Here is a 13,138-nt window from a genome sequence, read left to right on the forward strand (position 1 = left end):
TTTATCACACAAAAATATGTAAAATAACTATATAATTTTACTATAGTATTTAATTTTACTATAGTATTTAATTTAATAGTCTTAAACGATAAAAGTGTAGTATTTCTATCTTATATTTAAAACAAATTCGAAAATTAACTTTAAAACATCATTAAAGAAAGCAATGACTGTAAAGTGATTTGTCCAGCTCTTTGAGGTATATAGTATAATTACCAATACTTTTTAGCGTTGATGTCCAATTATTTATTTTACACTTGAATAACCGGTATTATATGTATGAGATAATTATCAATAAAGTGAAAGAAGCAAAATTATTGTAAGAAATGACAATATATTAGAATACAAAACTTCGGCATAAAAAATGTAAAAGTGGTTGGAAGCAATTAAAGATAAAATAATAAAATTTCAATAATTAAATAATTGCAGTAATCTATTACTCAATCAATAGAACTGATAATTTAAAACACAGGGATAATGTTCGTAATATATATAGGCATAATATATATTATTATGTATTTAATATATTTATATATAGAAGTAATTTAAATGACGAAAAATATATTTAATTAAAACTACAAGAAAAAATGAACGAAATAAAATTGTTGATTTTTTATTAATTTTCTATAAACATAAAGCAAATTAAAGAAAATCTTTAAACTTTTAGAACTAACAAAATATATAATCGAAAAAATATAATTGAATTGTAGCATGAATGTGACATAATGTAAATATTTTAAATAATTTTAACTAGACGCTGTAACTAATGGCCCTTGCTGCCGAGTTGTACTAAAGATAAATAAAAAAAAAAAACATATTTAAGTTCCAATATCAATATAATTTTATAACTATGTGTATATAATTTATTGAAGAATTAATTTTTAGCTCTAAAAATTTTACAATCATTACAAGTCAACTTTAATATTTTCGTATTTTAATGAATATACGTGTACCTATAATAATATCTGTTATGAATAAGTGTAAATATTAAAAGAATATTATATGTGTTGAATGTCTAATCTATATAAATACCTACTGAATAAATAATAAAGGCGTTTTCGTTTTCTCTACCCTATAAGGTATTTATTAGAAATATTAAATAAATTAATTTTATATAAATTAGAAATGTATAAAATGTAAAACAAAGGGAGACAAAATTCAAAAATTAAGTATGGACAGTGTGGTGCACTTATCTTAATTACTTTAATTTAACATGGTGATATAATATTATTTATTATATTTTATATTATTATTATACCTTTTAATGCATTCAAATAATAACTGAAATGACCAGTTTTTTGCATTACTCAAAATCATATTATAACTAATAATTTAATTCATTATGACATTGTGAGCATATGACTCACATACTTATCAACTAAAAACCACTCTTAATAGATTAAAGCAATAACTCTGTTTACTTAAAACTAAATGCCTTATGCATTTATAAATTAAATTTTAGGAATATCCTATTAAATTTCTACAGATTTAAGCATAATCTAGCTAAGATAGACCACTTGAATAAAACCCGTTATAAAAATAATATTAATATTTGTGCACCTATTTTTAAAAAACAACTTGGCCTAAAAAGCTATTGAAATATGTAGACAACTTACTATCAATATTTTTAATTTTAAAAATGTTTATATATTTAAAAACTATGTACTTGTCGACTATAGATCTTTAATAAGTCCGTTTAAAAATGAAAAAAATATTATTATATTCTTTGTTTAAATATCAATGCCGGTTTATTTGTGTTATAATTATATTATTTACTTTTATTATTATTGATATTGTATTGAACTCAAACATATATACCCCCCCCCAATAAGTTCTATGCTTAAAGGGGAGTTGCAAACTTATACCTTGTATATTTTTATTTATTATTGTGAAATTGTATATTTTTTTTACTAAATAAACTATTATTATTATTATTATTATTATTATAAACAACTTATGAACTAATTCTTACCAATATACGGTAAGTCAATATCGTTTCAAAGGTTAATAACAATAATATATGAGTGGCCTGGTGTGACGCGGGGTTGGCCTCAGTCACCAATATATTCTGAGGTCAAGCATCCCGGAGTTGCTAGCTCTCAAATGGGTGACCACCAGAGTTCTTACTAACAAATCCATGGCACACACATATACACACATGTGTTTCAATCTTACTAACCAAACCTTACAAACAAACTTACACAAAAAACTTACTGTTCTTATCCATAGCTAATAACCTTAGTTACCGGATTTAAAATAAGATCAATAAAAAAATAAATAAATAATAATAATATATGATATCAATATATTAAATTATTATAATAGCTAAATATAATAAATAATATAATATAAATGCCATTTTTTGGAAAAATAATTCAACCAACCGTGGTATTACTTATAGTAATAACAATACCAAAATACATTTTATGAAATGTGCTTACTACTTAATAATAAAGGCTGAAAACTTTCTTTACTTAGTTTTTTTTCATATTAGTTTTTAAATTCAAATTAAACATATATGTATAATAGTGATTCAATTAATGACGAGGTAAACCTGGTAAACTCAACTCTTACTGTAAAACAAAGAAGTTACCTTAAATAATCGATTTATCTACTGGAGAAAAGTACTGGAATTTTTTTTTTATATATAATACCAACTAGATTTAATTTAATACCACAAACCTCTATCGAAGTTGAAAATCAAAGAATTTTTATTGTTCTTAAAAATATAAAGAGAAAAAATAACAATAATAAAATTTTTGTAAAATCGATATATTATTATCACTTCACTTAATATCTAAAACTATCAATGCACTTTTGATATTTTTAAATAATTTTTAAAATTGGGCCCATTATACTATATTTTCTAAAAAACTTATCGATATTAAAATAAATATATTATTAACTACAAATAATTATTATCAATAAGGACAGTTATTAGCAATGAGGAACCTTATATAAAAATTATTTTAAGCTTTGTATTGAATAAATATGTACTAAATAAAATATAAACGTATAAAATCAATTAAAAAGCCAAAATACTCTAAAAATTATAATATTATATTCGAGGAATAGTTCAAGTCTCTATAATCATTAATTTTTAATAACAACAAAATAATAAGGATTAGTTTTGTCAAAAACGGATTTGTCGTTTTTATTTATTTTTATTCTTGATTTTTGGACAAGTATAGTACTATAAATTAAATTTTAATGTAATAACTATGTTAATAATATAATAATTATGTACCAACAAGACCAAATTTTGTACCAGACAACGTCATCAAAGTTGAAATTTGAATCATTACTTCTTCTCAAAAAAGAGAAAAGGACTAGCTTAAAAACATATATTTATAAAAATTATAAAACGAAATAACATTGTAATAGAACATTTCGATTCGTTGGTGAAAATTGAATCCATTTGTTGACATTTCAATCCATTTAAAAAAAAAAATCATTTTCTGAATGGATTAAAGACCTGAAGGCATTTTTATATGTGAGTACTTTAGATCAGGTTTATCTGTGGAGATTTTTGATCCACTTCTTCAATAGCGACATTTTAACCTGTTTTTTTAAAAATATAATTTAATTTTTGATTTTTTTCTAATACTATTAGAGCATATTAGTGATATAGTAGACTGTGTGTCTATGTATATTTATAAATAATTATTAAATAATGAAATAATGTTATTATAATAATTATACATAATATATATTAAAAATATTGTTAAATTAATCATTTGACAATTTATGTAGTTGGTTTTAGTTTATGAATTTTAGAATACATTTGTTGCCTCGCCGGAAACTTGATATATTTTACTATTTTTGTTTAATTTATGAAAGTATTGCATGAAAAAATAAGTGACGAAATTAAGTATATGAAGTACTTGCATTTTATAATAATTAACTTAATAATTTACATTATTTTTAAATCATTTGAAAATACATAAAATTTACCAGCTAATGATAATCAAGAATTTAAAATACGAATATTTCAAACAAAAAACAATTACAATTTTACGTACCTACTTCAATTTAGTCATCACTCTATTTGAGACATTACTAATATTAATATAATCATTCATATAATAAAAATATTTATTTTTTTCAAAATTTAATAAGAACTATATTAATAATAAACATAATCATTTTAAGTTTTAAATAAAATAAATATATTTTCACAATCTACGACGTTAGCATATTATATGTATAATTAAATTTGCAATAAAACCATTTTTTAAATGTAATATAAATATAGCAATTCATAATTCCATTTTTCTTTCAATTAAGATTTAATAATTAAAATTTTAGTTTGTGCAATTACCTTATTAACATTGATGTTAAATGATATAATATTATATAAATACCTAAAGGTTAGTAAAACTCATTTCTATACTGAGCGATAGATATCGTTAATATTAAACTAAAATATTTTAAAATTTTTAAGATAATAATATAATAGATAGTGTTTTCATGACTTAGAAGACACAAATTTAAAAGTACCTATAGTAATCAAAACTCATAAAGTTTTAACTTATAATATAATATCAAAGCCTACAGGGCAAATAGCGCTTTAAACCGTTTAAACTTTAAATGTCTGTGTACAAATCATTTGAGATCCAAAAAGTTGTAAAATACTTCTAAGTAAAACTTAAACTTTTATTAGTTAAAATTTCTATAAAGAAGAAGGGAAAGTAGGCAACTAATTAATGTACAATAGGTTTCCAGTGTACCTCATCATTAAATAACCATTGTGTTGAATTTAAATTAGATAATGAATCTATACATATGAAAAACAATTCTTTTACTAACACATAGAAAAAATGTATGTATATCTTAACGTTTTAATTTTTTTACTCAATCAAAATAATTTATTAATACAATATTTTGTTTATTTTTTAATCATTTATTTATCAAAAATTATTGAGTATTTATACCAAGAAATAAAAACGTATAGTTCTCATTAATACGTAACAATCATTGTTGTTACTGACAAGGGATCACTTTTAAAATACTTTGAGTTAGAATATACATATATTAATATTAAGCATTTTAATTAATCTGAAATTCTATTAAAATTTCCTATATTAAGCCCCTTTAATAGTGGGTGTTTAGAATCCTTTTGATAAATAACATTATTATAATAATAACTTTATTGCAAAATAACAAGTGATACATTTTATAAATAATTAACTTAAATAATTGTTACCAAAAATATTTGTCATTTATTTTTCATTTAATTAATTTTAACTATTTATACATGTACCTATAGTATATAATATATTCTTTTTCATTAATATTATATTTATTTTTTCTATTATGACATTATATTTGTTATGAAATTTCTGTTAATAATAATTTATATCTGCGCACCTTGAACTGTATGACTTGAGTATTTGGGCTTTTAATAATAAATATTATTGATCTTTTGCATATTTAGATAATAAATTTAATATAGTTTTGAATGATCAAATATTTTCTTTTATGTTTTTAGTTTTTCAACGACATTGTTTGAAAAAAATCAATATTATACCTATTATTTTCGTATCACATAGACTCATATATTTTTATATACCTAAGGACATTGTATTTTTTATTGATACATTTTATTATTTACTGAGTTAACTAACATTTATTTTTCGATTGTATTTATTTATAGTAAAATCAAAAATAAATAATGTGTGTCTTATGCCGTATAAGTAACAAGACTAAATTTATAATTTTTTGTAAATCATAATGTGAATTGTGTAATTAATAATTAGTAATGATCTCGGAATTCGCACCACTAACTAAATATAATTCTATGTTTGTATTAAATTATATCAAGTTGTATTGTTGTATAATAGATGTATAGTAGAATCGTGCTTACGTATCATGTATATCAAATAAAAACTAAGAGTAATAATATAATTCTGAAGTTACAAAAAATACAAATCTGAAATTACTAAGTATAATTTTTATATATAACTACTATATATCAACAACGACAACAATCTACTTAAATACCTAATATTATTAAAGAACATAACACGAAAACGCATTATAAGAACCATGCAATATATAAAAAAAATTCTTTCATCTTAAATTTTTAAAAATTTTTAAATCTGTTATTTATTGGTTAAATTATAGGTGAAATCAGGGATTTATACAGTAGCAAACCTTAAACAGAGAAATACCATTTTTGAAGGTGGCTGGGTGTATTTTGGCACTTCTATTTTTTCTGTGTTTTATTGGCCTTCCATAAAATTTAAAAATATGTTTATGACCTATATGTACAAGCGATAATTATAAATACTAGTATTTTTATACAATAGTACAAGTTATGTAAAATTCATTATAGTTTATAATGTATAATTACGGCTAACTGTGGTATACGGCTTCTTATATACCTTGAAAAAAGGTCTGATAGCGCCTATGATCTAAATACAACATCTTATTATAAGATGCTACCAATTTCTAATTTTTGTCTGTTGATATTAATTACCAGGACTATGAATTTAATGCATTTTCATATTTATTTTGCTACACTATAATATAAGAAAATATATTCAGCCAAAATTTCTTTTGTGTTATTTTTAATTCAAATACAAAATCATATTTTGTATATTTTTACATATTAATTGCATATTAATGCAAGTTAGAGCATATAAATTCATGTTTTCGTGATTCCTTTGTATTAGGGCTTTTTTCCTAGTATTTTAATATATTTTATATCATTGTTTTGTTTAAAATACGACTTACTTAATAATATTAAGTAAATAATATAACTTTAGTAATTAATAATTACCTAGCCTACATTTTTTAAATTACGTTGATTTTTTTTTTAAAAAAAAGGAATATTTTTAATGCAGTCTTACAATAAAAGAAATAAATTCAAATTCTAGGGTTAAAATTGTATACTAATATATACGCAATTTAAAACATTAATTTATAGTAAAAACATGTTCAGTATTATAAATCATTTTTAAACTCAGACTAATTTAGATTTTGGAATTTATACCAAGTGGTACTCATAGATAATTATTAATTATTTTTTACATAATTGTATTATATATTTAAGTTTTATTATAAACACTTATTATACTTTTTATAAATAAGTTTAAAAACTGATATTCATCACTTTCTTTTTTGACAATTATGTAATTATTTAAAAAAAAAAAATTTTAAATAGTTCCACATTTATATTTATTTATGTAAGAAATGAATACTACGAAAAAAAATCATAGATAGATGTACAAAAACATTATTTTGTAAGTAATTAAACAAACATTTTGTGTTGCATTTTAAATGGAAATGACGACGTGATACTATAATTTATTCATTGTAGTTATACGTTCTTTTCAAAAATCAAATTATATTACAAAGTTACCGTAAGTATTAACCTAACTTATATGACTGGTGCATACCTATATTATAACTTTAGTAATATTAAATTAATGAAAGATTTAAGCTTTATAATGCGTACAATTCTTATTGTTATGACTTAATGTTATGGATAACTGGACACCTATACAATATTTCCTGTTACCTGAAAATACTAAATATTTGCCTCCATTAATATTCATTACATTTTAACATCGAGTAAACAACAGAGATTATACTATTACTATTATTTAGTAAATAACAGAAAATCAAATAATTACTAAGTTTACTATCTTAAAATCAAATAACCCATAAAACATTAAATTTGTTACTGATCTATATAAAAGATATTAATAATTTTAGTGTCTTTATCAATACTCAATAGAATAAATAGAAACATTGACTCATCACTGTAGTAAATTATTATAGGTGCCAAGCCGCTAAAAATATGTTAAAATTTATATATATCACATAATATGTATAACAAATAAAAAGCATTTTGTATACTTATAATACCATTAATACTTATTTTTAGTGAATTGTGTTAGATTTTTAGTTTTTATAAACATCTATCATGAGAAATATTGTAACAAAATGGTACAGTGATAATACCTTTTTATTTGTTACGAAAAGACGTGATGGTAAATAGCAATGAAAAAACACTATTTCAAAAAGTTTCATAAAGTCACAAGATGATGTGAATTATCAGTAACAATTTTGTCTTTTCTGAGATTTTTTGATCTACTCAGAAAATATATTTTTTTACAATTCAAATTAAAAAGTTTGAATAGATAATTAAGTCGCCTTTTTATTGCCGTTTACGGGAAATCGATTTTATTTTTTTGTTATAACTTAAAATAAAATTATCCGTAGATGCTTAATATTATCACAAGAAATATATATTATAATTTTCTAAACCTGATACAACTTTCTATAATTGTAATATATTATACCTAGGTACCTGAAAAAGTTAAATATTTTCACATATTTTTGAACGCCGAATTTTTTTTTTTTTTTTATGCTATTTCTAAACATTTAAAATGTTCTATTTTTATTTTTTCAATTTATTTTATAAAATTTTCAATTTTCATAGCAAGGAAGAAAAAAAATAGATTTTTTTCTATAGAATGATTTATCAGTAAATTTAAAAATATATCCATTACAATAACCCAATGACACTCAATGGTGATGTAGACACACTCGAAACTTACTTATTATTACTATACAGTAGAGCGACTTTTCCGTTTTATTACATGACTATGACTAATTTATTTTCAAAATAAACTGTAGATGACTGGTCAGTTTCACTTGTTAGTTGTTTTTTGATAATATTATGTAGTTAACATTAACTAGTAACATTTTTATTAAGAAAAATAATCTTATTTAAGAAAATAACAAACCACTCTATAATAAATACTTACCATGAAACTATAATTAACACATAGTTATAATTAAAAACTTATTATCTATAAGTACTATAACGTAGGTATGCTAAATGTTAATAATAAATTATAGCTATAAGTAGGGAGTTTTATGTAAATCTATATTTTTCTACACTTTTAATAATAAAAAACTGATTAAATACTTAGACGCTTCGTTATCCGTAGATTATACAAGTAAAAGTGTAAAATTTAATACAAGTTACTTTTTTTTAAATAATTGCATAATAATTACATGATTTAAAAACTTTAAGCAAAATATTATAGATATTAATCAATTTCATTTCATTTTAGGTTTTAATGGATTAATTAAACTATTTCTAGCCTAATACATATTTGGCCGTTCAGCTGAATACATTTATTATTTTCAAAATATTTTTTACAATACTAATTTATAATTTTTTATTAATTCCATTTAAATTATTTCTTAGAAAATTTATAAAAAAATAATCAAAAATATTTTACTGTTTTTACAAACATTATACCATTTTTCAAATATTTTTACATACATACTAAATACTTATGTACCATTACTGCATATTCATTGTTTATTTTAGAAATTTTGTGTTCATATTATTTAAAAAAAAAAAATTGAAATCTAAATAACACAGCAATGACTTGCCGCTAATGCCATCACAATAGAATACATACTAAAAAAAAATATTAATTGAGAATAGCTGGACTCGCACACATTATCATCATCTTCATTCATATTTTTATAATTATTACTGAGAGCGATCTGTGAGCTATGTAGATAATACATGATTTGTTATAATTTACTGTGTAGGTGAGAATCGCCACTAATATTATTTTACTCTGTAAGCGCAAATCGCCACTAATATTATTAAATTTATAAACGCGAATCACTATAATTTATATAATTATATTTGTGTGAGCTGTGTAAATTACTAATACTTATTTAGATGTAGATGCAGCTGGCAAGTCTGCGCTTCGCAAATTGTAAATTTTTATTTATTAATGAATAAATTTTATTTATAAATAGACCGCATAATTAATATTTATTTATTTATTTTAATCTCTGATTAGCTGTGAGTCTTTGAATTATCTCTATTATTATTACATTTACATACATTTGATAAACACGTAGGTACGTTTATTGGTTTATTGTTATACATTTATGAACAATAAGTTTTTCGTGCAAATTTTAAAAATATTAATTACTATTTCTATTTGTTAGACCAGAAGAGCTGCATCATTATATAATTATAATTGTTATATCAGAACGACTACTTTCTGTTACAATATCCTTATACTTACATATTTTATGTATTATACAGCAACACTTATTATCAATTTATTATATGTCCACATATATTTCTAGTACTTAGAATATACTCCCAGGCTACATATATACATGCATAAGCACATTTCCACATAATGTAGCTCGTCAGAATCCAGACCACTGCTGTTTAAACTAATACACCACTCAGCTATGCTTCCATTATTTTCATTTCTCAGTAATAATGATGCGCTCGAAGTAAATTTGTGTCCTGGCGTGCGTATTATTACTCTACGCAACAAAACACAAGTATAGATTTGTTAATAGTTAAATTGTTTTATAACTTTTAAGTAATAAATAGGTAATCAATTAAGTTTAAAACACGCTTGTTTCTATTGAAATTCGAAACGGAACGGTTAATACATTTTTTTTATAATAAAATGTTTGTTTTTTTTTTTTTTTTTTTGATCTGATGTCATCTTTATGAACAATAAAAATTTATCGATGATAAAATTTGTTATTGATTTAAAAATAATCGTCGATTTTCAACTCTGAGAGTAGTTTCTATTAGCAAATTTTACTTAACCTAATTATCGGGAAATAAAAAGTAAAAATTTTCTAATACTCTGAAAACTTATTGAGGTAACAAAATCGAATATTCAGGAAAAATATAATATTGTTAATTGCCCCTTAACTATCTATCAATTATAATTTCATTTATAATCAAAGTGTTAGATAATGTTTAATTATTACTACCTATTTTCTAATATTTTGATTTTTTTCCATTAATATAAGTAACTCTTTTATTCGATTGTAAAATAATAAACATTATTGTTTTTTACAACACTCCAATTATTCTTATCATGATGCAAGATATAGAAGGTGTCATTTTTGTTTTTTTAAATCGACCATCTTTATGTACAAACGGCGCAATGTGTATACAATATAAATACATCATACAAAAGACGAGATATTTCAAAAATATCTATAAATTTATATTCTACTACTTGCTTTATTTTTTTAAAAAACCACATCTTAATTTAGAATTTCATAAACAACGATTTTATACGATTAAAATGAAAAAAGTAAAATTTTATTACACCTACTCAATCTGACTGTAGTTACTATTTTTTCATATTAAAATATGTTTTAAGTAATTTCTGCATGACCGACTAAATTTGTATCATACGTTGGTATCCATTACATAGTTTAAATATAAAATGTATTTTTCTTTATAAATGTACAGTTATTAGTGTTTTTACTCCCTGGGTATTCATAGTTGAATGGTAAATTTTGACCGATTATAATCACTCTAATAAATAATACAATTACCGTAGATAAAATGTTAAAAACTTTTTGTAAATAATTCAACATCATGATTTTTACTGTAAAAATTGTGTATGCAAAAACTTATTATAAGTAATAATTAAAACTATAATAGTAATTGATATAATATAGATAGTCAATATAGACTACATAATTGTAAAAAATATAACGTGTAAGGTTTAAAGATTGTTATAGAATAATGTTAATTATTAAAAAATACTTAATTTATTATTAAAAAATAAAAGTACTTGGTGGAACACATAATACAAATTAATATTAAGTCTGTTTCCCTTAAAGGCGTCTTTCATTTATGTTATGATAATTTCCATATTTACTACATATTATATAACAATAAATTATATGTTAATTTACACTCGCTAACTAAAATTGAAGACTATTTAAACAATGTCAATTACCAAAATAAGAATATTAGCTGTATCAGATTAGCATAAAAAATCGTTATTTTTTTTTTATTTTTTTTTTTTTTTAATAAAAAAAATATATACATATAAAACTTAACAATGTGCAGTTTGTATTAAAACTAAATTATGTTTGAAACAACTTCATATTATAATATCCCATGGTAAAGTTGTAGTTTAAACAAAGATAACAATTACTGGTAGAGGAAAACAACGGTAAAGTTTTATTAATAACCACTAGTTGCTTTTAAATCACCGTATGTAACTCTTTTTATTATATGTAAATATTACATTTGAACAAAACTAATAAATTTATAAAGATAATTAACGAAAGTCCATAGTACAGGGGAGTAGTAGATACATACGTGAGGCTAATAAAGAAAATATAGTACCTATGTACATTAATGAGATTAACATAAATATAAATATAACAAAACAATATGTATAATTAATTAATTTTTAAGGCAAGTAACAGCGGTAGAGAAAAGTTCAAGAAGATTCATAGAGAAGACAACTATCTGTGACAACTTCAACTGCAGATTCCTAAATAGCTAATTTACTGATCTCAAACCATAGACGTCACTAAATCCATTTATTTAGGGTATAAAAACTAAAAGTTTTACAGTCTTTAATTACTTAAAATAAATCAAACTTGGTGCCTAAATAATATTTTGAACTTTAAATTTAATAACAGGTCAACTTAATACAAAAAACAACAGTAAAATAGATTAATTAAAGGTGAAATGCATGTTATGCGTTAAACAGTAACTACATATGCGGGTATGACGTCCTTGTTAATAAGAATGCACAATTGTAACCAATCTAACCACATATTATTAGGACCACAAAATATAATATTCATATATTAAAATGTAATCATTTTACCTATTATTATTTAAAAGTAATTACTTATTGTTATGTATATGCATTAATCATTCATAGATAAGAATATAATCCCATTTACATTAATGTAATAAAAAACACATAAGTTACAAAATTAACTATAAAAACTAAGTAATATTCAAAAAGCCACTAGGCGTGAAAAGTCTTACTTTGTTCATAACTTCTCTTTAAGTAAACCCTGCTCAAATTAGATAATTTACTCGTATATCACTCTTTCATTAATTAGACGAGTTAAATACGCAGGTAATTTATAACTGATCTTTATTTGCAATGACCGGTAACTTGTTTAGTGACTGCCAATAACATTATTGTTCTGTTATTGAAAAATAGGATCTAAACAAAACATAATATTTGTTACTATACGGAAACAGTAACCAAATAATTTTTTACGTGACATAATATTTCATTCATATAGTTGCAGTGGAAAACCAACCTTCAATTAACCATTTGTGAAA

Source organism: Melanaphis sacchari, unplaced genomic scaffold, assembly GCF_002803265.2.
Source record: "Melanaphis sacchari strain LSU unplaced genomic scaffold, SCAv2.0 Contig28_pilon_pilon, whole genome shotgun sequence".
NCBI classification, from domain to species: domain Eukaryota; kingdom Metazoa; phylum Arthropoda; class Insecta; order Hemiptera; family Aphididae; genus Melanaphis; species Melanaphis sacchari.